This window comes from Panthera leo, chromosome B2, assembly GCF_018350215.1.
Source record: "Panthera leo isolate Ple1 chromosome B2, P.leo_Ple1_pat1.1, whole genome shotgun sequence".
NCBI classification, from domain to species: Eukaryota; Metazoa; Chordata; class Mammalia; order Carnivora; family Felidae; genus Panthera; species Panthera leo.
The window spans coordinates 17,972,285-17,985,765 of NC_056683.1; positions in this window are offsets into that span (position 1 = coordinate 17,972,285).

Here is a 13,481-nt window from a genome sequence, read left to right on the forward strand (position 1 = left end):
AGACAACATATAAAGAGTTCATGGCCACGCCCAGCGACACCCAGGGCTGCAGAGAGGAGAGGGAACAAAAGCCCCCTCCCCCTTCATGAGTCAAGAAAATGACGCAATCATCACTTCTCCTTTGCAACCTTTTTTACACTTCCCTTATTCTTTGCTCCGTGAGTCTATGCCAGTTAGATGATCTGTCAAAGACAGCAGGGATCACTTTTACTTTATTTGGTAGCTTGATGCATGTGGGGGTGAGAGTGTGCCGTGCCCACTCACAGAAGTTAGCGCTGCACTCGCATCTCTCTTGTCTGTTTATGGCTCCCACCATCGTCTGCCCGGGCTAGACGATCAAATATTTATTGATCGAGAGAGCTCTAGTTTTCATTTCCCTGTTTCCCTGATCACATTAGTGTGAGATTCCAAGTATTAAGGATTTCTCATCTTTGTGTATGTACACGTGGGTACAGCCGACGTCTCTATTTTCTCAATGCATCTTCGTTATAAATACCACATAATAGGGGCGCCTGGGTGGCTCAGTCGGTTAAGCATCCGACTTCGGCTCGGGTCACGATCGCACAGCCGGTGGGTTCGAGCCCCGCGTCGGGCTCTGTGCTGACAGCTCAGAGCCTGGAGCCTGCTTCGGATTCTGTATCTCCCTCTCTGTCTCTTAAAAATAAATAAACATTAAAAAATTTTTTTTTTCTAAAAGACAGCATAATATTTTAGACTGCTTTGTAAACACAGTGTTTTCATGTCAGGCAGTCTATTTACCTCTTGCCCATAGACGCACACGTTCTGACTTTTCCTGAGAACACCAGGGCGATGCCCGTGTGCAGCCCGTGTCTTGCGTTTACTATCATTGCCACGGGGCCACCGGGTCCTCATTGGGCATTGTCTTCCCAATCATCACCTTAGAACACAAGACTGGAGTTAGTATCTCGTGTTGTTTTTCCCACCCCAGTTGAAAGCTGACGCATTGATGAGGTGATTGTCAATTTTATTTTGTAAGCCTCAGGAGCAGGAAACGATGATAGGGCCATTCTTGTGGAAATTCTCCAGAACTAGGTGAGTCAAGTCTTACTTGTTTTCTAAATCCAGTTCTAGAGCATGATTCAGATGCATACAGTCTTGTCAATAGGACCCAAAATAGAATTGGATCAACCCAAATACCTGTTTACATAATATTTCTTGTGTGCTTAACGGCCTAAGCCACCCAGGCACCGCCCCGGGAAATGCATGTCTTTTCTTTCCTTTTGTTTTTTCTTTTCTGTTCTTCAAAAATTGTATTGGCTTGTGTTTCCTTCGATGTGCCCTTTTAAGTTTTATTCACTGAAAACTTGTATGAAAAAAATGTGTTTTTTTATTAATTACTTTATTTATTGTTTAATTTATATCCAAGTTAGTTAGCATACAGTGCAACAATGATTTCAGGAGTAGATTCGAGAATACCCCTTATCTGTTTAGCCCACAACCCCTCCAGCAACCCTCTGTTTGTTCTCCATATTTACGAGTCTCTTCTGTTGTGTCCCCCTCCCTGATTTTATATTATTTTTGCTTCCCTTCCTTTATGTTATCTGTTCAGTATCTTAAATTCCTCATATGAGTGAAGTCATATAATATTTGTCTTTCTCTAATTTCGCTTAGTATAATACACTCCAATTCCATCCACGTTGTTGCAAATGGCAAGATTTCATTCTTTTTGATTGCCAAGTAATACTCCATTGTGTATATATACCACATCTTCTTTATCCATTCATCCATCGATGGACATTTGGGCTCTTTCCATACTTTGGCTATTGTTGATAGTGCTGCTATAAACATGGGGGTGCATGTGTCCCTTCGAAACAGTACCCCTGTATCCCGTGGATAAATGCCTAGCAGTGCAATTGCTGGGTCATAGGGTAGTTCTATTTTTAATTTTTTGAGCAACCTCCATACTGTTTTCCGGAGTGGCTGCACCAGCTTGCATTCCCACCAGCAGTGCAAAAGAGATCCTTTCTCTGCATTCTCACCAACATCTGTCGTTGCCGGAGTTGTTAATGTTAGCCATTCTGACAGGGGTGAGGTGGTATCTCATTGTGGTTTGGATTTGTACGGAAATGCATCTCTAACGGCTGGCTGACTTTTCTCTGAATCTACAGCTCCCTGAATTTATAGTTGCAGAGCGAAGAACATTTATAATTTAGTGCTTTGCTGCAGTTGAATCCTTAATTGCACCTCACCTGAACTTTTTGGCACTGTTACAAAGCCCGCTGATGCCAGAGAAGCATTCACAGTTATGTAAAATAGAATCTTCAACAATGCTAAACATTTTTAAGGACTAGTATCAGGGTTCCTGGGCGGCTCAGTTGGTTAAGCATCCGCCTCTTGATTTCGGCTCAGGTCATGATCTCACGGTTTGTGAGTTTGGGCCCCGTGTTGGACTCCAGCACAGAGCCTGCTCGGGATTCACTCTCTCCCGCTCTCTGCCCCTTCCCCTCTCGTTCACATACTCTCTCTCGAAATAAACATTAAAAAAATAAAGAAAGAACTAGTCCCAATCGGTTTTGGTTTGTTTTTCATCAACCCAGTCTATCTGATGCTCTCTCTCCTTCTTGGTACTCATGTAGGAAACGTGGGAAACGCTGGTTCTGATCCTCCCGGTTTTCCTGAGACCCCGTGCAACGTGCACCATTCATTCTCTTAAGTCCTGAGCTCTGATGCATTTGCGTTTGTGCGAAATAATAGAAGGGAATGGTAATGGGTGACCAAAAAGAACAGATGATTCTCCATCCCAGCTTGAGCATTAGATCGACGTTCATGTCCCAAATTCTAAGTTGGAGGCAGCGACTGGGTGAGATGGAGTTCTGAAAAACGTGGGAACCAGTACAGACCTGTGGCTTGGTCACTCAATAAATTGCAGGGTGCATATTTGTGTCCCACAGTTCAACCTATGCTTGCTTTGTTAGTATTACACGTACTATAAATTCTCACCCCCGGACATCAATGAATTTCTGTTCCTCTAAGAAAACTGCACTTAGAGTGTAATCTCAACAACGGTCTGTAGAAGGGAGCAGAAGGGCTTCGTTTCTACGGAGGTGGATAAGCTGTCATGATCTTCACCTTACTTGTTTTGGGGGCCACATGATGCCCAAAGCGCTTTCTGCGTAGTATCGTCGTGACATCACCTCTGCGCCCAAGTGAGAAAAACCAGGGAAGCCACATGGAGACTTGCTCAGAATCTACGAAAGCCTGGGTGAGGTCGCAGGAAACAAGCGTCTTGGATTAAGTTGGTTTTACGTGCACTTGATATTTTGCCCTTTTTCACTCTTCCAGCTCTTGCCCAGCCTTGGCTCTCCTCTCTTCCTCTTCTGTCTTCCTCTATTTATTTGTGTATTTACTATCGTTAAACTCAGGACCCTGTTTAATCCTCATCAGTGCTTTTTTTCTAACCACAGGAAATAGCCTGAAGCAACAGGGCTTTAAATAGACAAAAAGAGCCCGGGCTCGCAAGTCAGAAAGTCTCCAGTTGGACCAACGCCAACGTGGACAGCTTGGAGCCCCTGAACGACACATTTAGTCTCACACTTCACAGCTTCCTTGTGGGTAAATTTGAGAAAACACCCTTGTAGCTGTTCTAACTCCCAACGGCTGCTTCCTTCCTAGCCATGTCACCCGCACCTCCGAGTCTTGGGTTTTCATATCCCAAATCTAGGCAACATCAACCTCCTGGTGGAGCTGAGAGGATTCTAGATGGAATACGGCACCCAGCTCGGGGCTGGCCGGAGGCGTCAGACCTTGAGGGAAAGGCTTGGAAAAGCAGGGTGCAGAGAGGAAATGAGGAAGGCTGTGGTAGTTTAACACAGAAAAACTGGATATAGGATAGTGTGGAAAGGCACGGAAAAGCTGGTTCTTTTCAAGCACTCAATTAAGTATCACTGGGACAATGCAGAGCTGAGGAAACATGTTGAAAAGTGAACAGCACTTCAATAGTGTCAAGTTGGGTCTCTGAGCCCAAACACTTTCCAGCTCATTTGCACACGAAGAGATAATGGGCAACCCTCAGTTTCAATGCCAGGGGCCAACGGAGGAGTCTGAGCCCACGGACTTCAGATGTTTGAACAGCTGGACCTCCCCCCAGTTCAGAAAATCCTCAGGTTTGGGTTCTGGTTGGATTTTAGAGGTTGGGTGTCAGGAGAGAAAATAGAACAGGGGTCCGTCCAATCCTGGTGCCTTTCTAGATTTCTCTGCTTTCTCTTTTCTGCTCTATTCCTCAGAAAGTCATCAATTTGATTTTGAAGTTAGAGGAACGTAAGGCCTCTGCTGCAGCAAGTGATCCTACGACAGGGGAGACCCTGTGCTTCTGATCACTGAGAATAACAGGCTGAAAGAGCATAGCCTCCCTTCTTCCAGCTGCAATATGCTGTTCGATCAGAATAGAGTACAAAGAAATGAGCCCCTCATCTGTAGGACGCCCGGACGCTGGAGTTACAGGGTCCCCATTTTTAATTCCCAAAGCCCACAGTCTACAAGAAACTCTTTAATGCCTATTCCCTCTTTGGCCAATACCCCACTGGATGGGAAAAACCTTCTTGGGGCATCTGAGTGGCTCAGTCGGTTGGGCATCTGACTCCTGATTTCCGCTCGGGTCATGATTCCAGGTCGGGGGATTGAGCCCTGCGTCGGGCTCTGCGCTGAGCGTGGAACCTGCTTATGATTCTCTCCCTCTCTCTCTTTGCCCCTCTCCCCCGCTCGTGTGCGTGCTCTCACTCGAAAAACAAAAACCTTCTTTACAAGAGGTCAAAGGCTTTGTAGAGAGCAAGATGGAGTCACTCACGTCAAGTAGTGAGGCGATCAGGAAAGCAGCCAAGGGTGCTGCAGCTAAGACCAGATACCCCCCAGTGCAGCACGGGCTGACAGGACGAAGGACGGTTAATTCGTAAGGCTACACGAACCTGGAAGAACCAGAGCTGATCATCAATAGGATCAGAAGAGGCCTGCAAAGGCCAGAGACTGATTAAACTCTTAAAAAGGAAGGGCTCTCGTGGCAAATTGCCCAATGCTCCACACGTCGGCTCTTACACGTCCGACCACGTTTGAAAGGCAACTGCCACCACAGGCTGTGTGCCTGGTCGATCTCTGAACACGACAGACATCCTCCGCTGTGGTACACACCGAGAGCTGACCCAGACCAGACCAAGGCGTCACCCCAACGGCGCGCCCGCGGATTGACTTCAAGCGTGGTTTCCTTCGTGTCGTATTCCGTATTGCATCCTGTTTGTTGCGTGACTTTGTACCGTGCTTTGTTTCGTGTGCTGGAGTGGAAGCCAAGTCAAATTCTCGGTGAAACGTCCGGGAGTTTAGAATCCCGAACCTGCTTTACAAGTATGTTCACCTCGCCTCAGGATTGAATAAAGTCAACGTGGTAGAAAGACACAACCTCAGGACGCGCCTTCCTAACGCGCTCGCCACGGGCCCAGCTTGCAAAAATAAGAAAAATAGAACAGTAGCTCCGTGTTTGGCAAAACCCCAACTTACTGAGTGGATCCGTCTGTGGTTCTGGGAGACGGATTGTCGTAGAAATCACTTGCAAAACTACGTTCTTTTTCTAGCTGGTCCAGCGTTCCATTTCAGTGATCCTTATTCTCAGCTGAAGTTTATACCTCACAGGAATGTTGTGGGGACTGATTAAGTAAAGTACGTTTTAACCACCAGACGGTGCCAAGCATTTTATTAAATTCTGGAAACACTTTCCCCTTGCCTCAAGGAAACCGGGGCACATAATGTAAACCATTAAATTAGAAATGAGTGTTGTCCTTTAATAAAAACTTTAAAGTTGTAATTAAACATATATGGACACCAACGATTTACCAAGACAAATGAAAAATCACAGTCCCCAGGAAGAACATCACATAATGAAACACCACGCTAACCCGAGCTGTTCTTTGAGAAACCCTGAGGAATGGAAATCCCATGTACCACTATCAAAGGGCTCATTCACTTGTTCAACATGTTTTGTGGATTTCCTTTAGGCCAGGCAGGATGCTACGTTCTGGAAATATACAACGTAAAGGCAGCCCACACGAGTACAATCGTATGGGATCGTACACGGCTCTCAGGATTAAATCGAGGTAACTCGGGGCTCCTGGGTGGCTCGGTCGGTTGCGCTTAGACTTCGGCTCAGATCACGATCTCGTGGGTTGTGAGTTCGAGCCCTTTGTCGGGCTTGCTGCTCAGCGTAGAGTTGCTTTGGACCTTCTCTTCCCCCTGCCCCTGCCTCTGTCCCTATCCCCCGCCCCCACTCATGCTCTCTCTCCCAAAAATAAATAATTAAAAAAATATTTGAAAAAATTTAAATAGAGGTAGTGCAGTGTGCCTCTTCCTTCAATCTCCTCTCTCTGGTCATTTTCCCCAAATTAATCTCTCTCTCTCTCCTTCCCAGGAGGATAAGGTTGCCCAGAAACACCCTACAGCAAATACCTGTTCTCTTTAAGGTAAAGGCAGCCTAACCAAATTACCCTTGGTGTTTAGAAGCAGAATAATAAAAGCTGGAATGTGGCCACACAAAGTTTTGCTCGCCTTTAGTCCCACCCTCAAAGGGCTGGCCTGGGAACACAAGAAGGAACTGTGGCTGGACCTTTGATGTCTCAAGTTACTGTAATCGGGTTACTACCAGCTGATCCCTTCTCTACAGAATCCCGAAGGGCTTTGAATCTAAGGCTTCCAACCCGAGAGAGGTTATAAGAAGTTGCATAGGGAAATAGTCGTCCTTGATATAACCGGAGCTCCCACGAGGGCTCCCTGAAGTAGGATGCATAAGCATGGTTCTCTGGTATTTTTCAGAGACTACCCTCCATTTCCCCCACTCAAAGTTCGCTTTTGCCAGAGAAGGGATTTTGGGGTTCTCTTCACAGATCATTTGTGCTGAAGATTCCCCTTAAATTTAGTTCCGTTGGGAAATCCTATAGTCTCAGATCCACAGTGAGTTCTAAGGGATTTAGATCTGTACTCCTCACACACATCAGCCCACTGAAGGAAGGGGAATCACAAGGAGGCAATTCATAGGAAATGCCCCAGATTAGGAGTTAGGAGGGCAGATTCTACCATCCACGACGCAAATTGTACCTGAACAAGTTACTTCTTCACTCCGAGCCTCAGGCCAGGCAAACAGGAGGGCCTATGTGCTCTTAAGGTACTCTTCCAGGAATGAATTATGATTCACGTTCCAGGGAACAGGCTAGGTGCTATTACGCTTTTACCCAAGTTCCTCTTTTCCCATTAATGGTTAGAAGCAACTTATAAAATCCAATAGGTTTTCAAACTCAAATTTGTAGTAGAGTCAACAGAAGCTAAAGGAATAGCAAATCAGCAATTCTTTCTTTTTTTTAAGTGTATTTATTTATTTTGAGAGGGGGAGTTGGGGGAGGGGCAGAGAGCGAGGGAGAGTGAGAATCCCAAGCAGGCTCCGTGCCTGACTCGGGCTCAATCTCAAACTGTGAGATCATGACCTGAGCTGAAATCAAGGGTCAGATGCTTGACCGACTGAGTCACCCAGGGGCCCCAGCAATTCTTAAAACAACTTTCTCCTGAAAAGACTAAAAGCAGCCCAACTGTGTGTGTGTGTGTGTGTGTGTGTGTGTGTGTGTGTGTTTAATGTTTATTTATTTTTGAGAGAGAGAGAGAGAGAAAGAGAGAGAGAGGGAGGGAGAATGAGAGGGGGAGGGGCAGAGAGAGGGAGACACAGAATGGGAAGCAGGCTCCAGGCTCTGAGCTGTCAGCACAAAGCCTGACATGAGACTCGAATCCAGGAACTGGGAGATCGTGGCCTGAGCCGAAGTCAGATGCTGAACCGACTGAGCCTCCCAGGCGCCCCAAGGAGCCCAACTGTTTTAATAGAATTTTCTCTTGAGTGTTAAGGATATTGAGAAATTATTGTCTTTATATACTTATTCCTGTTTTCCATGTTTATAGTCATGGATTATTTTTCTAATCTGAAGAGAAAACTTGTAACTGCTTTGGCTGGTTATCTTTTCCCTCATCCTACACTGTGCTCTGTGTAGACACAGATCTACAGTTCAACTTCCTTATTTGTATTCAACTTCCTCATTAACTTCTTCACAGCCTGGCATTCTGTACCATTTGCAAAAGTATAAAAAACAGAGCCCACTCCATAGGACTCTTGCTACAGAGGTAAATAAAATGCTTTATGGGAGTCTACATCTTTTACCAACAAAGGAATAAAGTCAACAGATATCTGTATTCGTATACATCGGAGTTTTTCAGACCCTTCCAGCCTATGAAGATGGAAGAGGGGAAGAAGAAGTAGCTCTTCTGAGGGCTAAGGATTGGGTCCTCTCATTTTAAAGAGCCAGTCAAGCCAAATGATGTCAGCCAAATGGATTTTCCATTCCTTGGCGATGACCTAATTACTTCACCATACTCCTTAACAGGTCCCGCCCATTCAAATAACTTCAGGCCTTCCCTGCTCATTAGGAGCTGCATTCTCTCCTCTAAATACCCTTATCATTTCTTCTAGGGACCCACCTAACCTACTTTTCTCCATAATTAGCAAGACAACATTTAAATTCCACGCCCACCACGGAGAAAACTGGTAACTCACAGACACAGAAAAATGGCTAATATGCATTAAAAATTCACCTCCACTGAATTGCAAAGAAAAACAATAATGCAACTCCTTTGCTCTTTAATTCAAATAGCTTAAAAAAAAATTTTTGTTTTAATGTTTGTTTATTTTTGAGAGAAAGAGAGAGAGAGGGAGACAGTGTGTGAGCAGGGGAGGGGCAGAGAGAGAGGGAGACACAGAATGGGAAGCAGGCTCCAGGCTCTGAGCTGTCAGCACAGAGCCCGATGTGGGGCTTGAACTCACGGACAGTGAGATCATGACCTGAGCCGAAGTCGGACGCTTAAATGACTGAGCCACCCAGGCGCCCCTAATTCAAATAGCTTTTAAAAAGAAATACACAGGAATATCCACGGTTAGCAGAGCTCGATAGCCTTCCCACTGCATCTTTGAAAGTGGAGATGACTTTCTCATCTGCATGAACATAGTAGAAATTTTGAGGTGTACAAATAGTCTCAAAGAGCCTTTCAAATATATTCAAGCCTTTGGGGATAACCACGACCTATACCAAAGAGAACTCAGCTTCACCTTCAGGCAGAGGCTTCAGTAGGTAGTGATTTGAGATCCAGTATTGTTGACAAGTTACGTTTCTCAGTGGTGTTGATGGGATTCAGAACAGCCTGCCCCAAATATGCCTCTTGGGCATATTGATTATTTTGAATTAAGATTGAAAAAAGGTAGTTCAAGAGGAATGCACTGACTCTCCTTTTTCCCCTGAAAGCAGAAGATAAATCTCTCCTGCGAAAGTTACCCTCCTTGTACCAGGAGAAGGGGAGACATTCTTATCACCAGAGGTAAGGAATTGAGGGCCAAGAAGGAAGGCCATATAAGCAAACCTTGTATCTTTGTCACTAATTTACTACCCCAGCCCAAACTTCATCTTCTGAATTCTTCACGTATTCATTATTTCTTTGTCTAAAAGATATAAAAGCTGCCTCCGTGGGTCACTTCTTCGAGTATCAAATTTCTATGAGCTCCCACACCTCTGAAATTAAATGTTTTTCTCCTTGTTCATCTCTCTTATGTCAATTTAATTATTAGACCAGCCAAAGCACCTAGAAGGGAAGAGGGGAAAGTTTTCCTCTCCCCTGCAGTGTCGCTGGTATATTTTCATCCCAGAAGTTTTCCTTTCCTGTCACCATCCTGTCATGGACTTCTGCAAACACTGGAGTAATTTTGAAGTTTGAGGTTTTCCTCATTCGCGGGTATTTTTGTGAAACTAAATTGGCATACAGGAACACAACAGTTACAGAAATGGCTAGAAGCCCTTCAACAAACCCAAACACCTTCACCTTCATTTTCCCCATCATCTCTTTTTATTTTTCCCTTGCTGGACTTCATACCGTTGCTGACGTCAGTCTTCACGTTTATCCTGAGATTGTTGGGAAATCTACTCCCACTTGTGATTTTGAGCAAGAAGAGAAATGGTGCCACTCACTGAAGGGGATCAACCACAAGTCCGCAGCTCCTCTCTTACAAGGAACGGCGGGAGCAGATCTGAGAACATGAGCCACTGGGGCCGACAGAGCAAGAGCGGGGCAGTGTTGACTACCTTCGTCCAGGTCAACCTCCAGTGAAGACCCTGATGAATCTGTCACAGCTGCCCCTTCCAGGGGGTCTTCCCATGTGGGGGGTCGTTTGTCCATCTTGCAGCCCTTTTACTCCAGAGAGGGCCACCATCACAATCACTGATGTCATCTCTGAATACAAGGGACAGTATATTTCTTCAACTTCGGGCAGTTTCAGCTGTGGTAAGGCAGGTCACTGTTGACATTAATATTGACGGCATCCAGAATTGCTCAATAGCAGCGTTTATCTTTATTTAAAAATAAATATCAAGGGGGGGTGCCTGGGTGGCTCAGTCGGTGTAACGTCTTACTTACTTCGGCTCGGGTCATGATCTCGTGGTCCGTGAGTTCGAGCCCCACCTCAGACTCTGTGCTGACAGTTTGGAGCCTGGAGCCTGCTTCACATTCTGTGTCTCCCTCTCTCTCTGCCCTTCCCCCGCTCATGCTCTGTCTCTGCTCTGTCTCTCTCTCAAAAATGAATAAACATTAAAAAAAAATTTTTTTTAAATAAATAAATAAACATCAAGGGGTTACCTGGATGCATCCGACTTCAGCTCAGGTCATGATCTCACGGTTCGTGAGTTCGAGCCCCACAACGGGCTCTGTGTTGTCAGTTCAGAGCCTGGAGCCTGCTTCAGATTCTGTTTCCCTCTTTCTCTGCCCCTCCCCCACTCATGTGCATGCGCGCGCACGGGCTCTCTCTCTCTCTCTCTCAAATAAATAAACACTAAAAAAATAAATAAATAAAAATAAAAAATAAAAATCAGGAATTCATAGAACTTCAGGACTGGAGGGAGTGTTGCAGATTATTCAGACCAACTCATTCAATTCACGGGGAACACTGACAATGAACTATAGCTAATATTCTTTCACACTCTGGTCTCCATTTTCTCACTGACAACTGGTGAGGTAAGCGTCAACATTATACCCATTTGGCACACCAGTAGGCACCAATGGAAGCCCACATGTACACTGACTTGCCTGGTAGCCAATAATGAGTTAATGGTACCATCGATTCTCAAGTCTAACTCTTCTGACTCCATGGGTCTTCCTCCTGGAATATTCTCTTCCCCTACCTTTTCCTGTTGAGTCCTTCCCACCCATCAGGTCCCCGTGGGGCACTGCTTCCCTGGTGTCCCTTCCCTATTCTCCCCAGTCTGGGTTAGAAGAACTTCCACCTTCCATATAGGACTTTGTACCCTTCTGATTGCTTGTTTGCTCCACCATTAGCCCATGGAAGGTCCTTCTGTCTACTGATCACTGTATTTTCAGCACCTACCTTATAGTAGACACTCATCATTGAATTAAGTCTGGTGTCTCCTTTTCCCTCTACACAGACTATGGCAGGGGGTGGGGACGGGGCCTCAATGCAGGCTTCCATGTGCTTTTTTACAGCCCGTGAGCTAAGAATCGTTTTACATTCTTAAGCTGTTGCAAGAAAATCTGAAGAAAAAACTGCTTTGTGATGGATGGACATGATAGGAAGTTCACCTTTTAGCGTCCATCAGCAGAGTTTTATTGGAACTCATACATACTCGTTTGTTCACAAATCGGCTCTGGCTGCCTTCCCGTTGCAAGCACAGAGTTGACTGGTTGTAACACAAGCCATCTGACCACCAATGCCTAAGACACTTACTCTCCGGCTTTTGACCAGAAAAAGTTTGCTGATCCCTCCCCTGTTAATTACTGATGTCTCTAGAAGTCGTATTTTTTTCACGTCAAGATGATTGTTGTGGACTTCGTACAATTTTACAACTTTTGGATTACTTCCCTTGCTTTACTCTTTTTCCTTGTGAATGCTAGAATAACATCATATTTAATAGCAGGGCATGGGTTTTCAAGAGAGGCTTATGTGGCTGTGCTGGTTCCTCGCTGGGTGACCTTGAGCAAGCTGCCTTACCTTTCTGTTTCAGTTTTAGCCTCTGTAAAATAAAGACGATACCAGTAGGGGTTTTTTGTGAGTTAATGAGTTCATAAGTGGCATGCGCTTTGTGCAGACTCTGACACATGGAAAGTATTCTCAAACTGCTGGTTATTATTATCTGCACATGGTCACTTTTAAAGTCTCCCAGCACCCCTAGGGAATGGGAAATTCGTAGCACAGCACTCTGCCTGACTCTGTCGTTCACAGACATTGACAAGATGTGGTGTTGCCACACAATGGCCCTGTACCATGTAGCTTGACATGTCTTTCCTTTCCTCTCCGTTGTTGAAAATCTCATGAATGAGAGGACAAAAGATTTTCAGGCCATTATAGCATTGCGTTCCCCGTTAGAGTGGGCATAACTTGGAGGAAAGAACACGTCTTCAAAGACATAGGAACAGTGCTCAATGGGGCATCGGCGGGGCTCTGGAAAGCGTGTCCCCCTCAAGGTCTCAGTCCCACCAGCCAGCCAAGGGGTCCAGAATGCTATTGAAGAGGTCTCATTAGGAAGCCCATGACTTAAGTGATTTCGCCAAGAAGGGTGACACAGCTTTCCTTTCTCCATCTCATTAAGCCATTAGCAACCAATGCCACTCAACAGAGGGTCTGAGAAAATGGGACGAGCAGCAGGTTGGCTTAGCTAGAAGAAAAGCAAGTGAGCTCTGGGGTGTGGGGTGCTATCGGGCATCCTTCATAGTGTGCTGGCAGGAAGGGAAGGCAGGAGGGAATACGAAAGCAGGAAGATGAAGTCTGGGGTCATGCACCATCACTTACGTTATCATGTTCGGAATTAGAGATGCCTTAAACATGCAGTCGTCCCCCAACGTCCTAGGTCCGCTCGCCTCAAAATTCAAGTTTCGTCGTAATTATTTTCGTGTCGTTTGACTATTACATTTTCCATTCTAGTGCTTTCTAAGAAAGTTAAACGGCTACAGAAGAGAATAGGAAGGAAGGTAGGGTCATCTTATCCCATGCTGCCGCTTTACACGGGAAAGCAAGGTGCCGTCCTGAGAAAGAAAGGGACCTGCCTCAAGTCACAGGGCTATCGAACGCCGGCCCCAAGAGTGCCAGCTGACCAATGCAGCCAGCCACTTTCCAAAGTGTTTCCTTCCTCTGTCCGACAGAGAAGACTTCAGAAAACAACATTTCACAAGCGCTTGCCTATCCCAGCTCACCCCCCAACGGAAAGACAATTGAACATGGGCTGAGATGATCTTCATAAGATTTGTTCTTATACTCAGTTTCTACCCTCAGAACCCAAGCCAAAGGTAACATTTGTGCTTTTATTTTTTAAAAATTTTTTTTTAACGTTTATTTATTTTTGAGACAGAGAGGGACAGAGCGTGAATGGGGGAGGGTCAGAGAGAGGGAGACACGGAAT